Raw genomic sequence first — 13,077 nt, forward strand, 5'->3', positions numbered from 1 at the left:
AATACTCGTCCATGATACTTAACATATTACCGTATGTATTAGTAATTAATAGCAATTTATGGCAAATAATAATATTTAATATTTGAAGCTTTTAGAAAAAATTGTGTTAATTGCATTAACGTGTTACGGGCACTGAGCTATTTCGCGATTGTAGAACCACCGTTTAATTTCAATACTTTTGATTTAGCTATATAGCCACCGCCTCGCGACGGCGAGTACCAAATTGGCGCCCTAATAAGAGGATTATCTGGCGACGTTATTGTGTTAATCTGCGAGCGAGATAGCCGTCCACTTCAATGTGCTTGATTTAATGCGTCGCGCGCGCGCATATATTCACGTGACAAATCACGGCGGAATCTTTCGAATAGTACGGTACTAATATAGAGAATTGCCGGACGTGGTTGACGTGCGATTGAAAATAGACGCTTCCGGCTTCTCCTTAACACGTACCGGCCATAACACGTAATGTGTGCCACGGCGACTTGCTGCGAGTCGCTTTCAAATCGAACCGCAGCTCGGAAATCGAACACGGACGGACAAGTCCGCCGAGTAATACCAATCATCCATTTTCTCACGTGCTTTGTTTCGATACACACTGTACATAAACTTAATGAAATTCCGGAATTAAAAATAAAATTACTTGACATGGAAAGGCTTTATAGTTTTATGTATACGTTGACAAACATTTGAAACCGATATTTTAATTATGGCACTCAGGTGAAATATGTAATTAAATAATTCAACAAGTAGACCTTGACAAATTAATTATATATGAGTCGTACACGCACATATTAGATAGGCATCAATAGAGAATTAGGTTGCTGAAATTCTCTTTTTTCCATGTTAGCTCCAGAAAATCGTGCTATTTCATTTGCAATGGTTGCCATCAGATACGTCGATCAAGATCGACAAAGTCCTTGCGAAGTTCGCCGAATAATCTAATCAGCAACGTGTGACTTAAAGCAATTTATGGCATTGGCTTATCTTATCATGGCAGTTCTGACGTTCGCTCCCGAGTAGCAAAATCTCGTAAAGTGCAATGTAGCAGTTGTGTAAGTTGTAGGTGCAACGATCTTCAAGATGACTCAGACCCCCTCAATAAATCGGCGACGTTAGAAGTAAACGTTTCCCCAGTGGAACATTTGCTACTTTTTTTCCTTTAACGTATCCCTTAAGAGCAACATTTATCCGGTTAAAAATATCGAATGGTAATTCGATCGTAAAAATGTAAATGGATAACTGTCCTGTATTGTGTGTTACTTCCATGTATGAAATTAAATGAAAGTTACATAAAGGGAAAAATTCATTGAGAAGAATTCAATACAGAATCACGTGGTATAACAATTTCGCGGAATAAAATGTCGCTACTTTCTTCTCAATAAGTTGTAATCGGGGATTTTTTCAATAAGCTGTATGTCGTGTACTGTGCTTTTTCCTGCGAAAGTGTATCTGAAAGAGCTATAAAATCCAGTGTAGGTTCGAGAGGTTTCAAGAAAGTCGCCGGAAATAAGCTTCTACGAAGAAAAGGTCCCCGTCACACAACCCGCGTGTAGGTACATGTCGCAATTAACCCGAGAGAAAAAAGAGGCACGTAGGAATATTCCCAACCACTTTTTCGAGAAACAGTAAAAAAAATTGAAGAAGAGAGGATGAGAGAGAGAGAGAGAGAGAGAGAGAGAGAAATAATTATAATTTAGTCAACATTATAATTTTTTATAGCAAAATGTTCCTCGAGCAAGTGTCAATTATCCATTAAAACAGCATTATTAAAGATGATAAAGTAACAATAACTGATATTTTTGTTAAGGGTAATTATATTAAAAATATTCTTTATTTATAAAACACATTAATATTATTATAAGTATGTTATATATAAAAATAACTTTATCCAATATCCAATATCAAGGAAAATGTTGAAGATTATTTTTACAAACAAGTTTTCAAATAAGAATATTCGCTGCTTTTCCTCGTCGAAGAAGGGACACGCTTATTTCAGCTTTAAATAAAATATGCTTCACAATTTTCGAGGAAGGTTGGATCGTTAACATTCTCCAAAAGCAAGTGCAACAAAGGCAGTGCAACTCATCAATATTGCAAATTAAGAGGAGAAAATCTCATTTAGGAAAATTGAAGAATCGCACCTTCTCCACTTTAGTTGCGCAACTGCAATTGTACACAGGACATTTTTAATTAACCGGTGATGAAGAACGCGTCAAATGCAGAAATCTCTTAACGAGACGAGAAACAATTCTGAAGACATTCTGCGCGATCTCATCGCTCTGCCATTAGAGAAAATTTTTCGTTAAGTTAAAAGTGACATCCTTAAACGAGGAAATCCGAGAAACAACTCGCGTAACTTTGTTTCGAGCTGCTTTGCAAATGCGATTATATGCACACGAGAAAATTTAATTAACGCAAACAAAATAGCATTACATTATAACATAAACTCGCCGGCACAAAGTGGAATACGTATAGTGAATGCCGTATGCGAGAGAACTCACGTTTTCTGTTTTTCTTTTTCACATAACTTTTTTTATTAATAAATTCCCGATATCGGCGATTTAGCAAAATCAATAGTAAGATATAGCACGAAGAAGAGCACATGTCTGTATATATGTTCATAAATATACGTCAAATGCATATCAAAGATATTTTTCATAATATAGACTTTTGTGTATAACACAAATCAATAATGATAACGAGATAAACTATTCCGCTTTTACATGATGTAAAAGAGAAGAATTTTATATAAGAAGGAAGATGCGCAATTTGATTTCTCATGCAATCTTCTGTGGAAATTGCACTATAGAAAATTCCTCTTTTGAATATCAGGCAAAAATACAGCACTACCTCGTTGCATAAGATATAAAGAAATTCCGCTCTCTACATGTCCATTATGCATACGAGAGATCCTCGATACCTTTATTTTTTAATTCTTCAATACTTTAATCATTTAAATTCGATCTCTTCAACAAAAGAGAAGAATATGTCGATGTAAAATATCGTGTATATTACTTGCTAATCATCCTACATTGCAAGCAGCTATATCGTATTTAACGTATTTTAATTAAATTAAAAAATTCTTTTTTAATAATATCAATTTTTAAATACGTAAATATGAAAAATACATAAATATGTACATATATATTATAAATACATACGTACATGCGACATTTTCCATGAATTAAAGGAGACTGTCTCGTCCCAGAATTATTTTTATACACAACAGAAATATCTATATACTTCACTGAACTATGAATCATAAAAGTTAAAGGTTCATAGGATATTACGAACATAATGGAACAGGTGTTGCGATATAGAAACTATTGTTAAAAATACAATTTGCCTCCCACATTTTTTCCCGATATCTCACTTAGCCTTTCGGTCGAGTGTCGTTCGTCTCGTGGCAAAAAAATACTACACAAAGATCCTTTTATTATCCTTTTTGTAAGAAAGAAAAATCCATTACGCTTTATATTCGTGCACAAAAATACACCTATACCAAATAATAGTAAATCGAATTAAACATGTTTCGGAGAATTCATACGCCGCATGAATATTCAACTTTATTTAAATTAAAAATAATAAAACAAATTTATATATTACTTATAAATATCAATTATAATTAGTATTCTACTTCAAACAATATGAAGATAAATTTTAATCTTCATATTGTTAATGTAATTCTTGTTAATGTTATATATAGCCATAATAGCTTTCCAATTGAAGCTAAAGAAAAAAGAAAAAGCTCATAATTAATATTTTATTTGTTTCAGATTAAATTAATTCTTATTTTAAACGCATTTAAATTCCCCTCGGGGAATATCGATTCAATTATATATAAATTTTTGTTTATCTCCGTAATATCTCCGCATATTACGGGCAAACGAGAAAAGAGACGTAAGTGCAATGTGATCACGGCGCAAAGACTCCCACGGGATATTTCGCAACGCAAGCGTTATGCAAAATTCTCTTTGACCGCGTAGCGGGCAATAAAAAGCTCCGCTAGATGAACATTTCGAACGCGCCGGTCGCGGGTGCACCCATGGAGAATGGGAGTAGGCGCGCCGCGCCGTTCGTAGGTATGTTATATTCGCGGGTGGAAATAAAGCATACGGAGAGGCTACGGTTCGCACACAGACTACGCTGGCTTCGCCAGTCACTTGACCTGACATTTAATGCCATTACACAAGTCGCGGCTACTCGTTACTCTTTGTTCGCTCGGCGCAGATGCCTATTTACCGAGATGACGGTGTAAATGGAAGAAAACACAAGGCCTGATATACACGTATACATATATATACGTATCATTAAACGAGAAACATAATGACGATCGCGCGCTGACTTATTCCAAAGGTTGCGACTTTCTTGCATTCCCTCGGTACGCAAGGGCGATCTATTTTATCACTTACACGTATGCGCAAATCGATTAACACCTTGCTCATGAATAGTAAAAAAAACCGTGATATATTACGGAGAACGAATATATACATTGGTATGCATTTGAAACAGATAGACTTGTGCATATCACATACCGTGAAACGTACACGCCTTACAATTCGATTCTAGATTATTTGAGATAAAAAGGATGCAATTATATCCCTCGATTTGCATGAGATAGATTATAAGCGACACAAAATAGATAAATTGGAAAATATCGTGAAATTATCTACCTATTGATCTAACAATTTTTTTAGCAAATTGAATGAATTAGATAAAAAAATGGAGAAATAAGTAAAATGCCATCAATTTCGTTAAAAAATATACATTGCACACACACATACATACACACACACACACACACACACACACACACACACACACACGCACGCACCACGCACGCACGCACGCACGCACGCACGCACGCACGCCCGCACGCACGCACCCACGCACGCACGCACGCACGCACGCACGCACGCACGCACGCACATACGCACGCACGCACGCACGCACGCACGCACGCACACGCACACGCACACGCACACGCACACGCACACGCACACGCACACGCACACGCACACGCACACGCACACGCACACGCACACACACACACACACTCACACGCACACGCACACGCACACGCACACGCACACGCACACGCACACGCACACGCACACGCACACGCACACGCACACGCACACGCACACGCACACGCACACGCACACGCACACCCACACGCACACGCACACGCACACGCACACGCACACGCACACGCACACGCACACGCACACGCACACGCACACGCACACGCACACGCACACGCACACGCACACGCACACACACACACACACACACACACACACACACACACACACACAATATGTATATAATATAAAATATATAAAACTGATATATAAAACATAAAATAAGTAAACCGGCGCGATAAATAAATCGTCAGTATGCTGAAATAACAATAAGCGCGTTGTTGTTCTTCTCATGTCTTCTGCAATCATAACTTATGGGATCTTTTATGAATCACATTAGGGTCTTACGCCCTCAGAGGGACAGATCAATGATCGGCACACACGAGATCACATTTCGTCGCTCTCGCGAGGACGCCTTGTCGCAATAAATAACGTTTATGCTAATATACCCCCGCTGTAAAACGATCGCTCTTCGTAGCCCGTTATAAATGCAAATTTCGTTCGTCGGTCCGTTATCATTTTATTACGAAAGCAAACGCTCATTACGCCTGTTAAGTGACGCGTAACCGGAGTGCCATTAGCGGAGTGCCGTAACATTTACGCGATCTCGTAGTCTGCCCGACGATTGCGAACTCCATCCGAACCACCTTTATCTGGATTCATCTACTACTCCGTCGTTGAAGAGTATACTTCTCTCCAATCTCGCTTCTCCTTTACCACTGCATCATTCATGCACTCGATCGTATTTTCTCGTCTGGATTAGCTAATTCCGAGCCACCGATCTTTCTCCCTCCGTTTCTCTCTTCCTACGCTTTGATGTTATAGACGAACAATAACGGAAAAACTCGAGTCGCCCGGAATTAGTGCTCAAGTTGGTGCGCGGTTCGAGTCTATAACATCTTCCGTTCAACAGGCAGAATTTCTCCCGTCGATATTTCACGACGTAGACCGCTACCGTACCCTCGCCTTCCATTTCAATGGGAATTATTTATGATCTCGCCTGTCCACGAAAAGCGTTTGATCCATTATATATCGTCGCTCCCAAACTTGCCTGATCGATGTACTACTTGATGAACCAGCGTCTCTATCACGATAATTGATATTAGATGCTTGATGCAAGAAGTGACGCGGGTTAAATAGTTCGTGGTAAAAGTACCGTGTATAAAATATTAAAAGATTTTCGTGTAGAACTTACTGTCATGAGAATGAATCAATTGTCGCATCGCGTGTCAACGCGACGTACTCTTTACGACGTTTGGTGACATATTAACTCAAATATTTCATTGATTGCCAGGCGGCTGGAATATTATATTGACATCGATGTGACTCATCAAGGCTAGATATCAAATGTATAAAAAACTCCCAGCTTTACTTTCCGAAGTTTCAGCACCCGAAAGAGAGCAACCGTAAAATTATTTATTGAAATACGCGCCTTCGCGATCGTTCGTGTTCCCCTTGTTAATAATTCATGTGTGTCCATGGATCGCATGGAAAGCAGAATTTTTCTTTGAATATTTTGCACAGTTGTTCGTGACCGTCTATACATTTCATATACTGGTATCATAAAATGTTTGTATAACGCTTGATAATACGTATATGAAACGTTAAAATCAAACACGTATCTTAAATATAGTCTCAGACATAACGAGAACACTAAATTTTTCATACTTACAATAATTTAATATAAACTTTATAAAAATGTTTTAAACAATAATTATATTTATATAGAGAATATTTTAAAAAACAAAATATATCTGCGCTTCTCCTAAAATATTATTGCTTGTCGCATGTATATAACAATGTGCAAGTTGTGCTAATCAATGACTAAGCCGTTTTAATTAGCTCGATAAGATATCGGCAAAGTCATATAATTACTTACCTCTATATGAAAACGCAAATTTCAACGGTTCATCCGTCTTTAGAGTCTGATGCCCAAACTATCCGAAACCACATATGAAAGAGGAACATATCCCGTGATTCGAAGACGTACCACTATATGTAATAGCGAAAGTTGCTCCAATTTGCAAGGTTTCCATTGCTGGACGTGATCAAGTCGGTGCGCACTGTGTGCCCCACAATAGGCTACATCTCCATATCCCTTACGTAGCGCAAGTACTACGTACGACCGCAACTTAGATTGGTTCGAAATTGGTTTTGAGCTCAATCAGACACGTGTGTATGTGTATGTATATGTGTATATATAATATATATGTATGTATGAATTATATATATATAGATGTATGTAGATTATATATATATATATATATGTGTGTGTGTGTGTGTGTGTGTGTGTGTGTGTGTGTGTGTGTGTGTGTGTGTTGTGGCACATACTATGCATATATGTACCTATGTATCGTCATAGATATTAATTCCGATCCCCTGTCGGCAATGCGACGGAATAGCCCATCTGATCGTAAAATGAAATGACTCATTGTGCCCGGCATTACTCAAACAATGACATCGAGAAAGAGCGCGTTTAAAATAACAGAGAAGTAAAAATAATATACCACTTGTATGATAAACGAAGAAAAGCGAACGGTGTTCTCTCGCGAATGTTTCGAGAATAAATAAAAAAAATAATTTTAAGTAAAAGATGATATTAAATTTTGAAGTATATTTTTCACTTGTTTAAATTTGTTTTTTTTCTATTCTAAAAGTACTATAAGAGTAATAGTATTAAATGATATCAAAACCTTGCTTCAAACAGATTCGTAAAAAGTTATTGCGCAATATAAATTTTTCCATACTATATATCATTACGATATCGTTTTGATCACATTCCCATCTTTACTCTTCTCCCCTCCCCCTCATTTCACACAGATTTCTTGAAAAGTATTCGCATGATTAATAAAAAGCTGGATCTAATCAACCAAATCTTAAAAAATTATATATGAAATAGGGGTAGAATATATATCAACGTGTCATGGATTTTTTTAAATGTGGACAGATTTTGACAACAGTCGGAAGCATTTTGTAATTAAAAACATATTAACGTATAAACACGGGATTACGACATGAGGGATATTATATTTTAATAACGTTTTAATATCGAGCCTAAAAATGGTAAATGTTGAAAACAACAAAAGCATTCATAAAGCTGAAGACTCATGCATTAATCATTTACTATCACCGATCATTATTGTCTTCCACGAACGTCGTTTTTCTCTCGTGACTCTGTTTGCATAAATTACAGGCGGGCTCCCACAGCCAGTGAGAGATTATTGCGTTTTCGTGTTGCGCGCTAAGGGCCCGGGGGCACTTACTTAGCATCGGTGTCCTACGGGGACACGAATTAAAAATCATAATGGTGCTCGCGTTGCGTGCGCTCGTGAAGAGAGTATCACGTCGTGACGTGGAGGCATGCGTACGCGAAGGCATATGCGAAGGAAAATAGGCTGTGGAAGCTCGTGAGAAGCCGTGTAAGCCGAGGGCGACAAGGAAACACGTTTAGATAAAGTTTCTTAATTTGTAGAAAAAGCTTCTATATATAAACGTTGCCGTAAAAATTGATCGATATCGGTACAGGATAAACTACTCGAGGCGATTAAAGTGCTCGCGATTATAGAGCCATCTTAAAATCAAGAAAATTACAAAATCAAAATATTTAAAGCATCGTTAAGTGTTTTAGTAACAGCAAGTATTATTAAATGTCTTTAAAATATGAAAAGCATAAAAATATAAAAAATGTTTTTGAGGCGTGTTTTGTTCTACATATTCAACTCACAAATTTTGCTCGTATTAATCGGTAATTATTGATGTAAAAAGCTGTTGGCCTAAATGCTATAGCCTTAATGGAAAAGAAAAGAAAATAATGAGACCAACAAACCGCGAGGTATAAATACTTTACGATGAGTACGACGTTACATTTTTGTAGCCACATCGCGACGTGCGTTTATTAATAAATCCGATGGTGTGCCAGATAACATTTATTTTTCTAAGGAAAAGGGATCACGGCAATTGCGTTTCCCACCGCGAAGTATAACATCGCATGCTTGCGCTTCGTTCTTCAACACAACGTAAAAGAAAAGGTTCCGTGAAAGACGGCGGTGTACATTCCGCGCATTGCTTTTTACTGACGAGTCGTCTGCCACGACTTTGTGTACAAGGTGTTTCATTGTTCCGATTGTTGAGCGTCACGAGTAGCAACCGATGTGATACTTATGAGATTCTTGCGATCGTAAACGTGAACGCGGCCGCCTTTCAATTTACTTCTAAAAAGTCTAAATCTTTCCCTAATCTTCTTTTAAAGAAAAAAAATGTTTAAAAGAAATACATAATTTCATGGGTATGAGAATAATGAAAAAATTTAAAAAGAAGAAAACATTTTTCGAAGTTTTTGAGCACGAATCTACTTATTCTCCAAACAAAGAATAAGTAGTTTAAATCGATTACAAAACAACTTAACGTGAAGGAAGGATTTCATAAAGTAGAATTTAAAAAAATAAGTTATTCTCATACCTTTAAATATATCTTGCATCATTATTTAATTTTAAAAAGGCATCCACACACACATTCAATTATTTTTTATTAAATAATATTAGGAACAAAAATTCAAAAAATGAATAATCAAAAGCATTTGATAAATTTTACATTGTTCCTACATCGCCGGGAAACGAAATTTCGAGGTGTGTCGTAGCGCGTGAAACATTCCACAATATTCAAATGTCCGAGTTTCTCAGTTCGCAGTTTCCAACGCGCGACGCAGAACATTTTTAATATAAATTCACGTCACAGTATCGACATCGCATACTGCTTTGCAAAAAACGCGCGCCTGTGTGTATTCGGCTCGATATAAAAGCGACGGGCAAAAAAATCCGGACAGAAATTCCAACTGCGTAATATCCTTCCCGAGCCGGCCGAAATATATATCGCGCTCTGCGAGAGATATTTATCAACTGAGATTAAAACGGGACATCTCGCGTGTGTCCTGGTACACGAGCGCGCACCACACTCGCGCATTCGGATACCGTAAGATTTCGGATTCGTCCCATCGAGGTGCCTCGCTATTCGACATGCAGAATAATCCGATAAAAAGTAAGCTGCGCATTAGAGAGAGAGAGAGAGAGAGAGAGAGAGAGAGAGAGAGAGAGAGATTTGTTTGAATAAGCTAAGTCAATCATTGTTTGTGAATTATTTGTAACGCGTGTAAACGTTGGGACATAGTTCTTAAGTCCTAATTCACCCATTATTAATTGAAGCTTATTTGAATAGTAACTATTTTTACTAATGTCAATATTGAAATCACCAAGTAAAATAAATTGTTTATTTTCAGCAAAATCAACAATAATTTCTTTTAATATATCCATAAAAAGTGCATCACTCGTACTAGGTGAGTGATACACTACTGAAATAATAATCTCATTCAGTAATTGGAATGAAAACGTTAAGTTCCAAGTATTAGAAGAATAATTTTTGTTGTTAATAATTTTAAATTGCAAGTCATTTCTAAAATACACAAGAATACCTCCTGTATATTTATTTTCCGAGTTTACTCTACTGTGACTATAATTATTAATTATTAGTTCAGAGTTATTTATGTCTTCTGTTACGCGAGTTTCAGTTAAACAAACCACTATCGGTTTCTCATCTATTATTAGTTCTTCAATTTCGTCTTTGTGTGCTAAAAAACTTTGAGCATTTAAGTGCAACACTAATTCATTGAGAGAGAGAGAGAGAGAGAGAGAGAGAGAGAGAGAGAGAGAGAGAAAAAGGAAAGATTGTTTCTCTCGCATTGACGCATATGCAAATTAATCGGCATTCGATCCGCGTCGTAGCTGAGAACCTCGGTTCTCCTACCAGCGCTCATTGTAAATTTAAATGGCAGAAACGCACGATCGCGCGTGATATATTATGATTATGATTGTAACCTGATTAACAGTCTGAAAATGCAGATAATTGCGTTGGCTAATCCCTATCGCAGTTTGGATTAGAATTGTTGCGCCAAAGACGACCGTAATATTCCACTATTATTTGATAAGCAGTGTTTCGAAGCTTGGTTATATACGGATAGACTATACGTAGTGTCCTAGATTTCTCTCATCTACGATTTCTTTGACCAATTTGGAGCTGAGTTCGTCTTAATGAAAACACACGGAAGATGTCTGCAACATTAATCTTTAAATGGAAATCTTATTGAAGGCTTCGAAACTAGCTTTGAAATAAAAGATTTCACTATCTATTTTATATAAAGCTTGTTTGAAATTAAAACGCATAGCAACTTCCCTAAATATTCAATTTAAATGTTATTAGTGTCACGGCTTTCATGATTCAGACACAATTTACTCCGAGTATTGACATGCAGCGTGAAAAACGGGAATGACCCGCATATTGCGTTAATCCGAAATTCGCAGTTGCTGAGATTACTCGATAGCAAAACGAGAGAGAAAAGAGATAAAAATCTGCCCGACGAAATGCTTAGCATGCAGCGCGGATGCATTCTCTCGGTTAACGTAATTTTGCATGTTCACGTTGTGTCTCGCGCATGCGCGTTCCAACGCCACCGCGCCGTCCCGCGTCCGTCGCGTCGTCGTGACTCACAGAATGAAAAGTCAACGTTACCGCGTATTATTTTTTCGTCGCTTCATTATTATCGCACGAGCGCTGGATTGCAAGGTGTTTTCTTTTGTTCCGTATATCGACCGGGAGCTCCGTATGTATCGTGAGTACTATCTAAGCGCTTTGTATGTATGTTTAACAGAGTTTAGTCGATAGCTCGACGCTTTAAAAGCGGATAATCAGCACGACCGCACAGGCGAAGCGCTTAAAAACAAAACAAAAAACGAGGAGAAAACCTGGCAAGCGCGATCGCGCAATCTTCGAACTGTTCATAAATCATGACTCAAGCTTCCTCTGAAATCGTCTGAGTCATTCTTGCAGGTTCGGCGCGCAGAACGCTTCTTTATACTCTCTCGATAATGCGCGCCACAAAAATTCTGTTGGACGGAAAATTACTTGGAGTAAATTCGAACTAATAGTCAAAGTAACGGCGTTTGTCGCGATGTACCGTTGCGTATTTTATGCGATTGTGTTATTGGAGTGCGTCCTTTACCTGATGGCACACAGATCTCATCCTCGTTTCAGGATTGCAATTTGCAATTTCAGCGCGATGCGTTTTATCATCGAATAATGAAATGAAATTATGCCGTAAATTCCACAACGTTGGAATTCATTATTTGATTAATCGTTACAAAGCTTTGATCGTTTTGAGTAACGATATAGCGCACGCGCGTGCTGCTGCGACCGCGGTGGAAACGATTTATCTGATGCGAGCTAGATCTGCAATCGTTCTCGTTTGTGGAGTTTGGATGCTTCGTTCCAGGAAAAATAAGAACACCACACCACACACACACACACACACACACACACACACACACACACACACACACACACACACACACACACACACACAGGCAAGTGAGTTGGACGTTTTCGACCGAGTTTTCGACGCTTTCTAGCGTCGTTTAGAATTTGTGAGCTCGTAAAGATTGTGCGCGCGTCTCTCCACACTTAGAGTTCCAAAGAGGAATGGATGCGTGATTTGGTGATTCGAAAAAGAACGGAGGGCAATCGGAGAATCACTTAACATGTTATCGATGCCCGAAGGTTAATCGTGTGTTAAGCGTTTCCCATCCCGCTAATCGCCCGTGCGAAAAGCGTGGGTGATAAACGAGCGCGGCGAGGAAAAGTTATGGGCATAATTGCACGATGGGAACTCTTCGCGGTCACGTGTGCGCCACTTTATTTATGAGATGCGGAAGAATGAATGCGTGTGAGGCTCGCGTGTCATCACTGTGAAATATTCCAGCGATGACAAAATGCAACGCTAAAACCGAAAGCAAAATGATTAAGCGCGATAACGTATAACACGTATATAAATGTTGAGGTTCCATTTAACTTTATATTTCCCGATATTCATGCAAGCTGAATATTGCAT

At 38.1% G+C, this 13,077-nt stretch overlaps 2 protein-coding genes across 4 annotated transcripts in view; one reads left to right on the plus strand and one right to left on the minus strand.

Annotated features, from left to right (window-relative positions):
• LOC143905813 (uncharacterized) overlaps window positions 1–13,077 on the minus strand; it is a 71,221-nt gene that overhangs the window by 51,930 nt on the left and 6,214 nt on the right. The gene's annotated exons all lie outside the window — the stretch shown is intronic.
• The window catches only part of LOC143905815 (cyclin-dependent kinase 4), an 81,474-nt gene continuing 80,146 nt past the window's right edge, over window positions 11,750–13,077 (plus strand). The window contains exon 1 of the mRNA XM_077421418.1: window positions 11,750–11,802. The gene's annotated coding sequence lies outside the window, so the exon portion shown is untranslated. The remainder of the gene's footprint in view (window positions 11,803–13,077) is intronic.

This window comes from Temnothorax americanus, unplaced genomic scaffold (genome assembly GCF_048541705.1).
Source record: "Temnothorax americanus isolate GAGA-0224 unplaced genomic scaffold, ASM4854170v1 Scaffold67, whole genome shotgun sequence".
Lineage (NCBI taxonomy): Eukaryota > Metazoa > Arthropoda > Insecta > Hymenoptera > Formicidae > Temnothorax > Temnothorax americanus.